General features: G+C 42.0%; 1 protein-coding gene across 1 annotated transcript in view; it reads right to left on the bottom strand.

The window, feature by feature from the left end:
* ankrd12 (ankyrin repeat domain 12) overlaps nt 1-11635 on the bottom strand; it is a 34635-nt gene extending 23000 nt beyond the window's left edge. The window contains exon 1 of the mRNA XM_076021753.1: nt 11445-11635. The gene's annotated coding sequence lies outside the window, so the exon portion shown is untranslated. The remainder of the gene's footprint in view (nt 1-11444) is intronic.
* Between the last annotated feature and the right edge of the window lie 1155 nt (nt 11636-12790).

The following is a 12790-nucleotide window of genomic DNA, read 5'->3' as shown; positions in this document are numbered from 1 at the left end:
CATTTTCAATGTTTTAAATTATTCAACTGGCAAAGACTTTTGCTTGTTCCTGTAATGTACTTAATAATAATCAATACAAAAGTTAAAAGTAATGACAAGTGACGGACTGAAATGGTTTCACTTTTACTGCACAATCAGAGGTACTTTACAAATTACAGTGTATCTTGCATTTACTTATAAAGGCCCTGTAACAGAAGTAAAACTAAACATACACAAAGGAATCATTTCTGTTAGAAGCCACAAAATATAAAGGTGAATACACATAGTGTTGTATGGTGTACCTTAATAAAGATCAAAAGTTTAAAACTGCCTGTCTGCCTTAACTTTTGATGATCCTCCTGCGCAGCTCCATCGTTGGTAAGAGATAAAAAAAAAAGAAAAAAGAAGGTATGCTTGGAAAAAAAAGAGAAAACACACAGATGTGTTGGCCACCTGGTGTGCGCCAAGGGCTCCAACATTAGTCAGCAGATTGCAAATATGCAGCAGCATCGTCATTCAGGCTGCTGAAAGGGGGAATTGAGCAGCAGTCCACACCAAGCACAGAGGACACACTGGTGCAACGAGGCTCGTGCATCGCTGGCATTTAAGTGCTATGCTAGCATGGGACCAGACCAGAAAACAAACGGCGACAGGTCTCCAATCCGGCCGGAGAGAGCCGAGGTGAAGAGGGTGTGACTACAATTACACAAGTATTTGGCCCAGTGCCAGTTTGACGTTCGAATTTGCAGAGTTTCATGAGCAGCTCAGGGCTGCACAGGCCCTCGCGAGCTCCACTGTTCACCTTGGACCCCGGCTGAAGGCAAGCTCCAGCCTTTCCTTCGCAGCTACTACAATGTCTCGGCTAAAGCTAAGATCGGTTCAACGCTGGACAATTAGCGGTGGAAACTGTGACGGCAATAGTTACCCGGACCGCCATAACCCGAGTTAAACAGTTACAGAATCATAAGCAAAACTGTGAGGCTGCAATGGAGACACAAAACACACTCACGGGTGGCTGGTTTCCACAGCTATGTGGTAGAGTAAATAATTCAGCAGCCAAGGAGACAACGAAGAGGCAAAACAAAACCTAGTGAGGCCCAAGTTATAACGACTCATTATCTGCATCTTCTTGACTGATGGGGGGGGCGCTAAGAGTAAAATCTTGTGCTGAAATGTTAAACCCCAGACACTAAGTTACTTAATGCAGGATCATAGATGTACTCTTTATTTTGTTGCCAAACCAAAGGTAAATGTGCAAAATAGCAGATGTGCACAAAGTGAGGTCAAGTTGAACAATAACCCAATGAATACGAATGGACATAATGATGATGACGATGCCCACTGGATTACAGCTTTTATTATTTCAGTTTTTTTTTTTGATAATGGGGTACCATGGCTATACATGCTAGATTAAGGACAGCACAATAAAGGGGAATAAAGTGCAGTAATATCCACCAATATACACAATACAGCAATATGCAATGTCCAGCAATGCAGGACAGTACAACCAGGCTCTTTATTTCAGAGTTCATCTTTTTTGTTACCCTGTGTCCAAATACAAAGTCTCTTTTGTCTACTATAAGGTATTAACATACATAAAAGGGCAAAAACACAAGTGACAAGGTGGCAAGTTTAACATAGTAGTGACGCCGCTAGTTCCTTGGAATATGCTGCTATCACTGTTTATAACCTTGCCCTACTACATTCGAGTCTTCACAGTCCCTAGCAAAACAACACAACAACCATTTCAGTGAAGTGCTGAAGCCTGACGCTGGACCTGCTGCCTCGGTCTGTGCGTGCGTGTGTGTGTGTGGCCCTGCTTGAATGAAGCCGGTAAGGGGTTTAGCGGCTAGCTGTGAGGGGTGCCGTGGTTGGGTGGAACGTTGGATGAGGAGCACACAGTGCAGTAACCTGATCCGCCGACTGCTGGACTGAGACAGGGAAGGGAGCAAGCTAAGAATAGCATCGGGCCCAACACAGAGAAGAGGCAACGTCGCTAGCAGCAGCAGCAGCAGCAGCAGCAGCAGCAGCAGCAGCAGCGACGATGACATTGCTCCACTATAGCTTCCAGAGCGCAGCCTCCTGTGAGCGCTCGCACACAGCCATGAGGAAAATAATACATCTACGTCTGAGCTGTGCTTCCCACTCCGCACGCAAAAGGAGCCTACTGGCATCAAAAAAGAATGAATTTAAGACATCTATAAAATGTAAAAAAGAAGAAGCAAACAAACAAAACATTAAGAGACCAAAATAATAGTTCAACATGTCGACCAAAGCTGAAGTCGTTCCTTTCCTGTTGCTTTCATTTGAGCCTAAAGCGGTGGTGCCGGAGTGAATCCTGCACCAGGCTCTAGAAGACTCGCTACGCCTGCCACCGCAAACAGTAAACAGCTGGTCATGTGACCGTGGCCCCTTCCGCTGTCAGGCTAAATGATGGGGGAGGCCTCTCCCAGCTCTTATCCATCCCTAGCCTTCGTCTGCTCCTCCTCCTCCTCCTGACTCCCTAATGAGGAGCAGGGACAAAGCCAGGCACAAAGGCCCGATGACCGTGACTGCAGGAAAGAGGGGAGAGCAACAATACCCAGCCATCTTCAGCGCGATCACAACCAGACTCCAAGCACGGATTATGCAACATCTCACTTGCTTGTACGCTGATACATGGACGCTTCATCAGTGATGTATAGATAACAATCAACCGCCATCAGAATTACCAGACAAACATTTACCACTCAAACGAGAGAAGTAATTGAAAATGATCTACATGAAATATTTGAAATGAAAAATAATTATTTCCAAGTTTGTGTCTTTATAAAATGAACACAAAAAATACTTGTCAGACAAAATCACTTCCAAGTCTAAATACAGGACTATTGACTAGTGACGATAGACTGTACAGTAACAACACTTTGCATAAAAAACAAGGCATAATACAAGCATGTTGTATTGTGGCACCACCTGACATAGCTCCAAATGCAAGGAACAATTAAAATATAAATAATTGAAAAGATAAAACACTAAAAATGTAATCCTTCACACTTCTTACCTGTGTCATTTAGTCACAAGCAGTCAACTCCTCAGCACCAACTGTCAAACGCATGTAATCTATCTAATAAGCAACTCACATTGTTCAGTTTTAGAAGCCTGGTTTGAGTAAACAGCAGGCAAACTTTAAACCTGATGAGCAAACAGCAAATGACACTGAACACCTGAAGGCGCTTTGCTCACCTCACTGCCCTCACACCAGGCAGACACAACACCGCCCTTCCAACCAGTCTGGCGTCAGTCACAGCTGTTGTTTGGTTGAAAAAAGTCAGTCAGTCTTCTCCCACGCTTTGGTTCAACCAGTCCAACACTGAATGTCATTTACACAATGCCACACTGAGCGAAAGAAATAATTAAAATTAGCTCTAGAGTTTGTTTCCTTTCATTCAAGCAATATTCTCAGGGTGGTTTAGATGTCCTTGCTGTAATTTACTGTATATGTGTGACCTCCAATTGATCATGCGCCCTGGCTACTTGGCTAAAGGGATATCGCTTTGGCCGAATGGTTACCCGGGAGTCTGGGGTTCGAAGCCCGCCCGGGCCCTCTGCGCCTTGCCACATATGGTTTACACTTAGCCAAGAGGGACTGTTTAACCGTTTCAGCTAAATCAAAAAGAGGGATTGGAGCAAAGATTGGGTCTCGTCCACTTCCACCACTCACATGACTGACTGCCTTCAACAGTGAGGAACTATTGAAAGTCCGACTTCAAAGAAACCAAAATGCCAAATGCTAAAATAAAGAAGCCGAGTAACAATTAAGGAAATGGCACACAACATGCAAAACAAAGCATGAGGGAATTTATGTTTCAGTTCTCGTGAGTAGATGCGAGGCTCAACTTCAGTGTCTGCACGGCCAACTAGGCTGGATCACAAGTTGATCCAATCCAAAGGCCTGACACATGGCAGGCCAAGCTGTGCCAGAACCAAAAGCTGAGTGGAGCAAAGTACTGGCAACACCAGAGAGTAGAGAGTGACTCGGCATCTTTGCAGAACACATCATCTGTGTGAAGCATCCAATACATTTTCATAAAAAGTGTAGAAACGCTGGTCTTTTGAAAGTCTTTACTACATTGATTAAGTTTTTTTTAATCTACTTATTAATTGGAAAACCACAGAGGTTCAAATCAAAGAATCTAATAATAAATTTTATTTCTCTATGAATAAAAACAACTATTGATATTATGACTTATAACATGATAGCAGGAGTGAGAAGAGCATAGATGTGTTGGGCTTTTATGTAAATTCGTTTGACCTCCTCAAATCATAGAACTACATGGCAGAAGAAAGCAACTTTCACTTCAAGATATTAAAAGAAGTCACAATTCGTAGCACAAATTCATTCACAGATTTCCTGTATACTTGTGGAGTTGCAACTTCACTTTAATTCAAGGGAACTGAAGGTGTTTCCTGAAGCAGCTGCAGTCATAAGAAAAGATGATCGTCAGTGGGAGATAGTGATCCACTCTAATGGTGGGAAATCTAGATATGGACATCCTGTGGTGCAACTATCATCAAATGAATGAATGGCAAGTTCAACACTTATTACACACATGCATTTGAAAGCTAACCTTCTATTTTAACACTATTGCTTCTGCAATGTATTTTGGACATCACATGTAACAAGAATGACGGCAGACGCATGTGCACTGCGCGGCACATTAGCTCCAGTAAGACAGCAGAGCTGTCTGTATTCGAGGTTTACACTGGCCCTTCATTGCTCACAGCAAATACGCAGAGCTTCTATTTGTGTCCAATTCAGAGCACAAAACTGCAATTCGGCACAGAACAGCCCAGTGCCAAGACAAAATAATGCATCCGCTCTTCACAGCGTCTCCAATTTTACGACGCTAACTCACCCAATAACAAGACATGATAACCGCTTACCAGATGAAAATAATAATTATCGTTCCAGTACTTGATTCTAAATTATTAACATCCCTAAAGGCAGAAAACCAAGAAGCAAAGACGGGTCACTCGCCCAACCCTTTTTCTGAATGGGACGGCTGTTTTGGGGATCGTTGTTCAGCTCATTGGTTTAGACGCATCGTGTTTCTCCTCTCTGGTTTTTAACACCAAACTGCATCAGGCTGGAGTTGAGCGCCTGCCGCAGCCAGTGGGTGTTGCCGGACAGCAGGGCACAGAGCAGACGGCACAGCACGGCCGTTCAGAAACGCGCACACATGCAGAATGATCCTTGGGTTTAATGCATATTTGCTTTACTTGCCAATATTTAAATAAAATAAAAATAAACTAGAAGTGTGGACACCAACATTCATCACCTGGATAACAGTGAAACCTCCCACAGATTTGACTACGTAGGGCTGTTTTTAAATCCCGGGCTTACCACTATACTATGCAAATTGAAACAAGCACATGATGAATAATGAGGAAGCAGAAATCGTACCAGCACCAATGATAAAAGCACCACTTTAAAGCTAGAAATTGTGCCTGTTTAACAAGAATTGAAAAAATAATGCAATATAAAAACTTGAATGAAGTATGCATTACCCTGTTTTGTTACTAGAAATCTTTACCCCTCTATCAGTGCAGACCCTAAGAAATCAGATTAAACGGCAATATGATTTAAGTCACATTGTGCCGACACTCCGTTCCAATTAAATTGGGTGGTGGCGTCACTTTGCATTTGATCCGATCTCAGTCCATGCAAATGGCACATCGGATAGCTTCCCATTTTCATAGCTGTGTACGTAGCGCAACAATTGTGCGACAATGCCCTGGTCTCTTCCTGCTCCTGCGTCAAACAAGGAGAATGTTTCTTTGGTGTTAGTTTTTTTTTTTTTTAATGCAATAAGAAACAAGAAGCTTAATTAGTCTAGCTAACAAATCTGTCCTAAATACTGAGGGGCTAGTGGGTATCGCTAGGGTGGGATCATTAGTCAGAGTTCATTTAAAAGGGACAATCTGAACTCTCAAACTGAAAACGATTCAAAGAAACTGACAAAAAAAAAGTGGCCATGTAAATGCATAATCATATTTAAATTACAATGAAGTATGAAAATGACAACCACTGTGAAATTGTGCCACTAAATTATTTGAATATTCCTTACAGGAAAAAATTACTACAAACTATGAAGCTAAAACAGTAGCGTTGCACGCACCTGCCTTCTCCTAGAGTTTGGCTCTAAAATCAGAGGCTATCAAAACGGCACCTCAAAGACAGATCACGGATGGTGCATCAAGAACACGCACAGTACCAAACTCAAACAACACTGACCATATTCGACTGCTGGCAAAGCTATCACACATTCTGTAGTCAGGGGGCTACGCCCTCTTCTCCGAGAGATAAACACAACCAACCGCTTGCTAGAGATGGCAACACTTTGCGTTATGGATTTCACATTGGAAAGGATCTTAGCGTCATAAATATTTGAACTGAGACACCATAAAAGTATTCCCATCTGATGACGCAAAAGTGAAAAAATGTTGTGCCGTTTTAAATAAAGCAAACTCCTCCCAAAATGAAAGTCCATTGGCTTGTGACCACGTTAAGAAGGGATTCCCTGAAAAAGACCAGAACACCTGAGTGACAGACCAAAAAGAATCACTCACACTAATTTGTTGACGCTCAAAGTGAGCTGAGCTGACACCGAGGGAGAGGATGACGAAAACAAAAACTAGCCGTTTTCAGGGGGAATCCCTGAACAGGGCTCGAGTGATCAGAGAGAAAAGAGGAACCCTCACAAACTGAAAACATAAACAACTGTTATGTAAATGTGAAATACTATTTAGAGTTTTCAGATCACATTATCAATGTTAATGAAAGAAATACGGCAAAGATGGCCCGCAAAATATACTGTACATACAACAAATAATGAAATTCTACAGTTAAAAGTTAATTTCACCCCTTTTGAAGTCCATTTACTTAGCGAAAGATTTTACGGGAGGAAATGTCCTTCACTGTGGACATTGAAGGTATGACAGATCATTTAGGAGAGACATCTGGTGTCTCACATTCTGACATATAGTAAAATACCTTTTACTCATTAGAAAGTTCATTATATATCTATCAGAAAAAAACCATCATGTGCTAATTGACAAGTGATCCAAAAAGACCAATAAGGCACTGATTTCACTGGGAATAAAAACTAGTTCGTCCAGTTTGGTACCTCTAATGTGACCGTTTACATTCTAAACAAGTTGCTGACTACATTAAGCCATGTGCTAAGGTCTTTGTGTCATATTAAAGTATCACACGTGACTATGGAGGAGGGACAAGAAATAGCTCATTGTGACAACCAATGAAATATTGTGTGTCATGCTAGCAGGACGGTGTACAGTTAGCAGAAAGAAAAGTTTTCGATCCTGTTCTTGATACTCATGAGGGGCACAGTGGAGGCCAAGCATCCTTCAGAGCCCACTTGAAGTAAGGTTAAAGATTTAAAGCAGAGGTCTGTCCAAGGTTTCTTCCCACTGGAGTGTTTCCTGGCCACCCTCACTCCATGCTTGCTCCAGAGGGATCAGTAAAGCGCTCCGTGACACCTTCGGCTGAGATTTAGTGCTTTCAAAATTAACGTAGACTTCAGGTCAAAATCATAAAAAAAAAAAGATATAGGTGGGACGCTATCAATACCAGTAATGAAGAAAGCATTGCCTGGGGAATCGGAGTGCTCTGATCACTGCTCTCAATTTTAGGAATCTGTACAAGCCAATCATGACACTGATCAATCAACAAGCCAATCATATGATACCGTTGGTCATTGGCAAAGCAACATTTCATTCCTTTCAGCTCATTTTTTTTAACGACCTGGCACCCGCTGAGGCTATTAACTAAAATCTTCAACAATTTACACAAAAAAGGAAAGCAAAACGACACAATTTGACAGCATCCATTGGGTCTGGCTACGTTAAACACATGAGACTAAAGCACAATTCTGCACAGAGACCTGAAACTTCTCTTGCAAATCCTCAGACAGCGCGGAACAATGAAACTTGTGAGAGTTAAAAAAAAAAAGAAAAAGAAAAAATGACAGCAATTAAAGTACAGGTTGGACTGTCAACCGCTGCTGCTGGTCAGCCATTCCCTTTTCTCTAAAAACAGAAAGAGACAAAATGAGACAGATGACAATCAATGCCTCCTAAATTAGGAATTCAGTTGTTGCAGACTGCATCTGTGGTGGAGGGGAGACGTAAAAAGAACTAAACAGTAAAATAGAACATTTGTAATATTGATGCCAATAATTAAGCAACAAGGTCTACAGAAGCTGCTGAAATACATTTTGGTTTGAAAAAGCAGAGCCAGAGTTTCAGGCCTCTGTGCTGCACTTCACATCTTAACTGTGTGACTGATGACGATGTCAAGACAGTGTGCCGTCTATTGAAGGTCTGCTTGAAAAGAAATGTTGGGACAAAAATGAATGCATGAGAAACACTCGAAATATATTCTGATAAATTGAGCAACGTTTCACATTTCAAGGAACAGGTTATACGAAATCATAGGAAATGGCTGTCTAGACAGAAAATGCAAAAGCAATTTCAGACATACTAGGCTTCTGCCAGTACATAATGGGAGGACAAGCCCTTACAAAATGATTCCTTTTGTAAAGCACCTTGGTCAGAACGCCATCCTCTAAGAGGCTTACTCTCTTTCTGAATAGCCATGGTATGGGCTGACTATTTCATAAATACAGAAAACTTCAATTTCTGGACTGAGAAAATATTGAAGATTAAAAAATATATATATATTTATATATATATATATATATATATATATATCTTTCTCCGAGATAACAGCAAAGGACTCCATTGTGTGCCTCTTGAGGAATTTACATACATCTACATTTGATTTTTCACCCATTCCCTGTCTCAGCTTTTATGAACACACGCATGACCTATACATGCACAACTGATGTGCCTGCAGCCCCGCCTCATTGGATTTTCACTAGCTAGAAGAAATTAGAGGGAAATCAGATTTTTCTGCTCCCAGACCTGTCACTCAGTGCGTCTGGGAGGGGTCAGAGGATGAATGTTGGAACTGAGTGTTCCCAAAGAACACTTAGCACCAGCATTTTTGCCACGCCAAATCTCCCCCAGCAATAAATGCAGTAAATATCACTTAATTTCACAAGGCTATTGACTATTTAGGTAAAAACAAACAAACATAAAACCCCCATTTTTAACAGCCAAAAGACTATGGTGTAGGCCTAGGGCACAGAAATGAAAAAGAGAAAACGGTATCTTTCTCACAAAAGCATGCACGCACGCACATACATTTCTGATATCGGACATTTCTGATGGCTTTACTAAGTAAACAGTAACTACACAACTACTTTCATCTTGCTTTATTACGAACACCGAAATCGATGTAAACATTACTCGTGGTTACCACTTCCTGATATTGGTTCAAATGGTGCAACGACAGCGTAAGAAAAGATGACAGTCAGGACTAAAGTCAGAGGTCTCTAACTAAGTTTACTCATCTATACAAATTAATTCCAAAAGGACTTGGACCAAGGTTAAAAGGCGAGCTTCTTCTTTCATTTTAGGTAGTATCTACAAACTGAAATACACTGTCATTTGTAATTAATGTAATTAATGCTTGGTACACTTGAATATGAAGTACTAGGGTCGAAGATGTCAATGCTATGGTTAAGAGTTTCTTCCCTTTGACGTCAATAACAATGACCTTTTCATTAAGATGAACATACACTCAACAAATCAAACCACTGGAAGTCTGAAAAATGAATGACTACATGCTAAACTAAATATGGATAATAAAGGTTGTCAATTCTAATGGCATTTTTTTTTTTAAAATGTTGCCTTTATAGATTGTGAATAGGAGTGAGGCAAAGCCAGGTGAGCTCTTCCAAATGGGCACCACAAATACTGCTTAATTTACTGTGATTTAGTACTGATGTAAACTGCAATATATTAGTTGGAAAAAAAAGAGAACGAGTACTGGTAGTTTATTTTATTAAATAAAGCAAATAGAGTGGAAGGCAAAATAAATAAATAAATAATGAATTAGTTAAAGTCATGACAGCCTGGTAATGACAGACAAGTGACTTGTTCCAATTACAAAATGCCATTTGAGAAATCTTATTGTTGTGCTCATAAGCCTGCAATTGAATGCATTTTCTACCTATCTAGAATAATGTTTTTTTTTTTTTTTTTTTAATAAAACGCTGTATAAAAAAAAAATCTAAATCCAAAGAAATTAAAACAAAAGTCTTAACCATCACCACGTGTTCATATTTATCTCAGCAAACAGAGCTATATTTTATACGACTTACGACCTCTCTCACAAATAATGCTAGTGGTGTACAGACGTGCAAGGCAACTTGCAATTCTGACATTATAATGTTTGCAGTGACTTTGCAAATGATGTGGACAATCTGAGCCCATTTAAATAATCTCCGAATCAACAATTTATTTCAATACAATATTGGTATTTTAGGTTAACATAATGGTGCAGAGCCATCGTTGCATGGCCAGACGTCTCAAAACAGGCAGCTTTTGTATCAGGCAACACACCCCCCAAGATGTCACAGACACGGGCAGGGAGGCGCAAGCTCCTGGTTGTTCGAGCTGTGCTAGTCCCTTGTAAGAATTAGCAGCTCTAAAGTGCCCTTTTACAACAGTTACAGTGCCCGCAACCGGCCATAGGGTAATTAAACGATGGTGAGTTGACGATGATTATAAAAGACACACATTCCTTATGACACTGTCGCCCGCGCTTGTCCACAGTGCAGCGATAGGCGACGTACTTATGTATGAGCGCTACATTTCTAAATGCGTCTCTACGTAATATCAGTCAGAATGAGGGCTACTGCGCCTTTCACAAAATTCTCTGAGGTGTTCCACGCGTGGATACGATGCGTATGTGAGCGCGAGACGGCGATCAAGACGTCCCGAGTTAATTTCAACCGTTTGAAAATATTTTTGCACTGCGATCCACAGCACAAGCCCGAAACAAAAGCTCACCGCAGCCCCTTGGCTGCCCTTAAGAACGTCCCCCTCCCCAGCGCCTTATCCATCGAGCTAGCTAGCTCACTGAGCTCGTTGCGAGCCGCACGCAGCACCACCGCCGCTGAGTGTGTGTGGCTACACAAGCTCCCTCCGTTTCGCCCCGACATTTTCCTATCGCCCTTTTGTACTCTCGCTTCACGTGCGGCTGCTTATTGGGAGCCAAAATATTGCGTTCAGATGTCGGAAAGCGATGGGAAAGTGTTCAGTGTGTGTACCACACGTGGCACACAACTACACAGACACACACACACACAAAACCCCGCAGTCACATAACAAAACCATTTTCGCATGCAGTTTACTTCAGGTTAGCTTGCCATTAGCCTGCTCAGCGCAGCCCGCTTGCTTGTAACTTAGCCAGATGGCTAACGTGAACTAACTAAGGATTTATATGAAATACAATCTCGCGCAACAGCGATTAAGCCTGATCTAAAGCTTACCTTTACGCCGGATTTCACGTTCCCGTCGACTCATTCTGGACAAGCTATACGTGAATATTGCGCAATAATGCAGTTAATTCCTAAATATTGGACGTTAACCGTAGCCTACGGCTGTGTGACGTTCATGGCTGGTTTGAAAACATCCCAGTCGTTCGTCGGCCGTCCTCTCGAAAAATAAGCCGAGCAAAACATGCAAGCGTCGCGTTCATTGGTCCAACGGAACCACGTGACCGCCTGAGCAGCAGCAACGTTCCAAGTTGTCCGTCTGCCCGGGTAGACTGAGCGGGGTATGTGTCAAGCGATTTCACTCGTTTTCATCGATGATAGAAAAAAAAAAATGGTTTTATTTTTTGCGAGCTCTAGACCCCGAATGTCAGGAATGCGTTCCCTTATGCATCGGTTGGTGGCGTGTGCAGTGTCCGGTGATGGGTTAGAAACGTGTGAATCTTGGAACGAAAGGGTCTGAGTGAGCGAGCAGTCACGGGCTCTTGACGTCATCTTCTCCGCTGCTGTGTTGCGGTCGGTGGGAACTTTCCCGAAGAAAAAGAGCGGTGGAGGAGTTTAGCCGTCCCGTGTGAGCGTGGCGGCAGAGTTCGCGCGAGTTTGACGTGTGCATTTCACGAGCGAGGGCCTCGTTTGCGTTTTCGTCGCGGAAATGTTTCGCAACGGGCCGGTTCTGGCTGAGTCGGTGGCGCAGTGATATTTGCATCGTGTCGCGCAGTGTGCGCATGCGTCGAGTTGCATTCTGTTGCAGAACGAGTTTGGGAGAAGAAATTGAAGTGGGGGGAGGGGCATAGGCGAGACGCGAGAAACGCCACCGGGGCGTGCTGGAAATGACAGGAGCGGTTGTAGCAAAGGGGGCTGTGCGTCGAGTCGGATTTGTCTCACGATAACGTGACCGGATTAGGTAGGAGGGGGGGAGAAAAATCCTCAGATTAATAATAAATAGTTCATTTAAAAATAGCTCGTGGCTGTATTTAACAGGACTTTATTTATTTCCCCCGTTGCCTTATCACGATACATTTCACTAACCTTTCAAACCAAATTATATAAACAGTGTTTGAAATCGTTAATGGGTGAAGAGGATTAATGGAATAGACAAAGGAAACGTTTAAAAAAAATAAAAAATCTGACTAAATATGTGAAAAATTAAATTCCAACGCAAAAAAACCCAAACAACTAACATCCTTGTAAAGATGCTGTTTGGCCTCATGTTAAAAATGCCATGGTTTGTTCACAAAAATATCCTCAAAGTTTATATTATGATAGCTCACAATCTGCACTCCTGTTTTTTGTTATTTTGTTTTTTTTCCCCATGCAATGTTGCAATCACACGAGGCAGAGAC

This window comes from Nelusetta ayraudi, unplaced genomic scaffold (assembly GCF_046127955.1).
Source record: "Nelusetta ayraudi isolate G7.1 ecotype Tasmania unplaced genomic scaffold, CSIRO-AGI_Nayr_v1 ptg000011l, whole genome shotgun sequence".
Classification (NCBI taxonomy): Eukaryota; Metazoa; Chordata; class Actinopteri; order Tetraodontiformes; family Monacanthidae; genus Nelusetta; species Nelusetta ayraudi.
The sequence above is the reverse complement of the archived record's forward strand: the minus strand, read 5'-3'. Positions and strand labels throughout refer to the sequence as shown.